The following is a 4,759-nucleotide window of genomic DNA, read 5'->3' on the forward strand; positions in this document are numbered from 1 at the left end:
ATCCTTTCTTTTGAAACCCTTTGCAATCATGCATGTAAACTTTTGTAAGGGGTTCAGGATAGCAGCCCAGAACTAGAGGCTCAACCCTGTCATGGCTGCTGCTGCTGAATTAGTAGCAACTTTGGCTTGTCAACCAATTTGGCAGCGATTGTGACCCATTTAAATCTGGAGCACCAAAGAGGAGGCAAGTGACGCTGAGTAGACTCTGTAGACCCTGCTCTGTTTGTTGTTCTCCCTTTCTAAAGCAAAGCATGATTTATTTTTTGGGGGGGTTGCAAGAAAATAAGTGCTGGGAAATTATACTTTTCCATTTCTGATCTACTGTATTTGGGGGAGGAGGGGGGTTGTAGCAAGGAATATGCCTCTTGCTGTCTGCTTTCACTTGGCCAAGTTCTGTGTCTTTTGAAATTCATTGTTTTGCATGTGTCCAGCAGACTTTCTGGTTTAATAAGTTCCAGCCTCAGAAGATTCTGGCCTTTCCAAGCATGCTTCAGCCTCTCTTAGCTCCTGATGCTGACCAGACAATTTTTCCTTAAAAAATTTTTTAAAAAATTGTGTTCCAAATCAAATCAATTCCAAATCTGCAAGTCATTCAAGAACCATATGTGGCTCTACTACCAGCAAACCTCCTCCACTCCCGCCTGGGGCTTCAGATGCTTCTAATCCTTTGGGCAGGCATCCTCTGTGCAGGCCCAAGCCTGGAAGCTTGGGGTTCTGATGCCCCCAAGTTTCGCTTGCCCTCAGCTGTATGGCTGCAGGAGCAAGTTAAGAAGGAATCTCTAACTTCCATAAAGTGGGTGTAAAGACAAGATCTTTCCACTGGAAGTGGAAGTGAGAGACTAACTAGGCATTACCTCCACCCAGGTACCACCCCTTGGAAGAAAAGCCATTATCTTCTGCCAGTAGGAAAAGCTATCTGGAATAATTGAGCACGTTCCAGACCAAAGCTGAAAAGATCTGAGAAAAGGTCTTCCCTGCAGGATGTGTCTAGGTCAAGAAGGTTCTGGGCACCAGCATTGAGAGGAAGGAGGGAGTCTGTGTCTACTCTGCTTCAACGACCTCTCTATTGCCATGAAAGCAGCATGGAGAAGGCCATTTCATTTGAATTCAGGGGGATCAAAGGTTGAACCAGAGGGGAGAGAGGAATAGATGTCAATAAGGATCTGGGGAAGAAAGAAACTGCTTGGGAGTTGTGGGTTAAGCAAGAACAGGTTTTGACTGGTTGAACAGGGGGATTGGGACCTGCGGAGGGGAGCTTGGAACTTCAGACCAGTTGCCTGGTGGGAACCACTCATTGCACAAGGATAGGGGTGCATCAGTAGATTTTGGGGGTGGATATCATAGCAGATTTTTAAAGAGGCATATTGGCTGATACCAATCCAATTTCTGATGCAGCTGCCTCCAGCTAGTAAGTCTGTTGTGAGGGAAGGGGTGTGGGGAGGGAGGAAGTGGGGCTGGGGCAGGGAGAGATACTGCCCAGCCGGGCTGGATGGGTATAGGACAGAGCTGCCTCTCATCTGAGGTCTCCTGTCACTTACAGGGTCTGTGGTGGAGGGGGGGTGTCTCTCTCCCTCACCCCCCCCCCCAGGAACAGGAGCTATTTTTGGCCGTTTACCTACCACCCCCCGACAAAGTGTCTTTCTTGGAGAATCTCCCCCTATGTGTTTTCCCCCCCCCCCACCACTCCCTCATCTTCTGTGACAGACCACAGAGCTTGTGGGCTGGGGGGGCTGGCTGGTGTGTGGGAAGGCTTGTCCATCTGGGAGTGGGGAGGAGGGGCTGGGGAGCTAAAAATAACCTGGTGCCAGGGAGGAGGTAGGATAAGTGCAGCCCTGGGGCTGGGGCCAGCAGCTGGGCTTTCCCAGTCCTGTATAGCTTTTCGTTTAGATCAGTCTTGCCAGACCTGAGCTAACTTAAGACTACCTCAGAGGCACACTTAACTTGGACTGGGTCTGCCATTTTTAGATTGATATAGCTTCTGTACAGTTTGCTCGTGAATCTACCTAACTACTGTAAGGTCAACACCTGGGCAAACTAAGTTAGATCAGGTGGCCATTTTTAACGTGATCTAACCTCCCCTTAATCACCCCGAATGTCTGTGCACAGCTCTAACGTATAACTTTTTTTCCCCCAATGTGCTCTTTTCTGCAAATGTTAACATGTCCACTGAAGGAGTGTAGCTCTGTTCAGATACAAGCCTCAAGATTATCTTGAGGCTTTCTTTCCTGGGACTCTTATGTCATTTTGACTTAAACTACTGTTTCCTTCATTTCAAAGAAGGAAACCTTCCCACATAAAGCAAACTACTTAAAATAGATTGGTAGAGCTACATTGACACCCCCCACCCCCTCAGCCTAAGCTGTCACCTGTCATCCAGCTCCTTTTGGTGGTTTGCCTGTCTTTGAGAAATGAACCTTTCTAGGATTCTGGTGGTTCTGTGCTGCTTTGTAATCCATTGTCACTTGCTGTTAATGCTGTTTTCTGAAATCTGCAAAATACTACCTTTACTGGCATATTAGGTGCACCTCCCCCTTTTCCCTTTCCCCTCCCCCCCCCCAAATAGCCATCTAAAATGGGGGGCAGGGGGGCATGTTTTAAGAGAGGAAGTTGACTGCCTTACTGAAACGGAGGGCCTGCGTGTGCTGGGATGGCTGCCTGGTCCTGGCTTCTTCCCAGCTGCATAGAGGAAGGGCAGAGTGTGCTGGTAAACCAAAATCTAGAGGCTTAATCCTGTTGCAACCATTGCCAAATTGGCAAGCAAGGTATATGTCTTATGGAGGAGTGGGAGGTGGAGAACATGGTATTCAAGAAAACACAAGCGCGTGCTCATATAACAAATTGGAATTGGGGATTTATGAATTCTCAGTTTACTGTATTTTATGGCATCTTTTCTTTTTTTTTACTACAGAAAAGTTAAAAAATGTAATGGTGATCTAAAATCAATCCATGCAGCTATCCCTGAAGTAGTTGAATGGTTATCAGATTTAGATACTTAATCTATGTTGTAATCCTAAAATGACATATGAAAGAAGAAGTTAAAAAATACAAGTGGTGAATTTGTAACTTGAACCTGTGAAACCCAGTGGATTGATTTGGTTGTTCATAGTCATTTTTCCCTTCCATCTTCTGTTACCAGATTTGCCCATTACTTTGGGGTGTGCTCATTTAAGGGATATGTTTCTAGGGTCTTGGTAATTCTGTCATTGTGCTGCTTGTGTTACTTGTGTTTCTGTATGGAGCTGTCTATCTCCCTTCTGCAAGTCCTCGCCCCCAGTGGAGCTATCTTGCAGGACTCGGTTTCAATGGGGCTGGGTTCTTCCAGTCAGTCAGTCAGTCAGTCAGTCACACACACACACACACACACACACACACTAACACTAACGTGACATGCCTGATCCGGCCGGGTTGATCAACATGGACAGGCTGACACCCTTATATGCCAAGAATCAGTTCATCAGAGCAACAATAAACTGCAGTCAGACACAGGCACACAGAATCCCTCTGAATCCGGCGTGGTGTCCAGCTGACACCCTCATGGGTCAGCATTCAGTTCGTAAGGGCACGTCTGAGTCAAACTGGGGCAATCAGCCTGTACAAGCTGATCCCCTTATGTGTTTCAAACTCAGCATATCCCAATCTTTCGCCTCTTGATGAGCAGACCCCACAGTATTTTTGGGCTTCACAGGGATCTTTAGCTTAGGTAAAAGAAGCGTTGCTGCAGAGCACGGGAGAAAAGAGAAGCAGAAAAGGAAAAATATACCCAGTTACTACCAGTTTGAATATAAAAGTTATTTATTGCTAAGCATATGAAATATATAATGGTACTAATAGTAATAAACATGCAAACGAAAAACAAACACAAGCAATTACAATACTACCCTGGTTTCACTAATTATTTGGGGAAACTTAGCTCAAGCTTAACTAGTACAGTTCAGGTTCAGAAATTTATGCCTAGAGAGAAAAGAGAGAGTGAGTGCTGGGATCTCACCAGTCCAAGGTACTTGAGTCTCAAAGCTGACAGGTAAAGTTCCTAGAATAATCCTTGAAGGGAGACGATCTGTTCTTCCAGCATCCCAAGAACAATGGGATGGTGTCAGCACACGATTTTTCTTCTTGAAGCACCTACGCTGCTGCTTTTTTACAGATTTTTATACCCTCAATTCAGCTGCTTTGAAGCATTCTCAGTAGTGCAAATCGTTGTCTTTTTTCTTGACAAGGGGTTATCTGGTTTGGAACATCTCAACAAACTGATTGATAATCAGGAAACACATAAGGTTAGGGAGTAACCAGATACTTGGGAACCAGCTTGAAATTCCTATGGATAGCAGATATACTGATGGGATATCTCATGGTTTCTTCAGAAACAATAGATAGCTTGCAGCATCAGGTTTTTTGATTTTTACTTGTTGTGAACAAGCCTTAGCTTAACATGACTTTTTCCAGATCTTACTATAGTCTTTTACCAGACTTAAAGCAATTATTGGGGTGTTCATAAGCTTTGGGCAGGAGGACTTCCACCAGTCGTCCTGGGAAAAACATGACGACACCTGTGGTTAGGGCTCCAATGGGCTGGATGCTGTGATGAACCCTTAACCATTGTTCAAATGTTGCCCATGCCCCCTCTGACTCGGTCTCTTGCCTCAGCATTCCCTAACCCAGCAACCGAGTTTTAGTCGATCAAGTTTAAATAGGCCTCCCATAGTGGGACCGGGGAATGTACGGCCCGAGATGCCTATTAAACTTAGAGGTGTGTGTGTGT

General features: G+C 45.6%; 1 protein-coding gene across 3 annotated transcripts in view; it reads left to right on the forward strand.

Annotated features, from left to right (window-relative positions):
* The window catches only part of TTLL12 (tubulin tyrosine ligase like 12), a 28,456-nt gene that overhangs the window by 1,265 nt on the left and 22,432 nt on the right, over positions 1-4,759 (forward strand). The window lies entirely within an intron of this gene.

The sequence above is a fragment of the Alligator sinensis genome, unplaced genomic scaffold (assembly GCF_000455745.1).
Source record: "Alligator sinensis unplaced genomic scaffold, ASM45574v1 scaffold292_1, whole genome shotgun sequence".
NCBI classification, from domain to species: domain Eukaryota; kingdom Metazoa; phylum Chordata; order Crocodylia; family Alligatoridae; genus Alligator; species Alligator sinensis.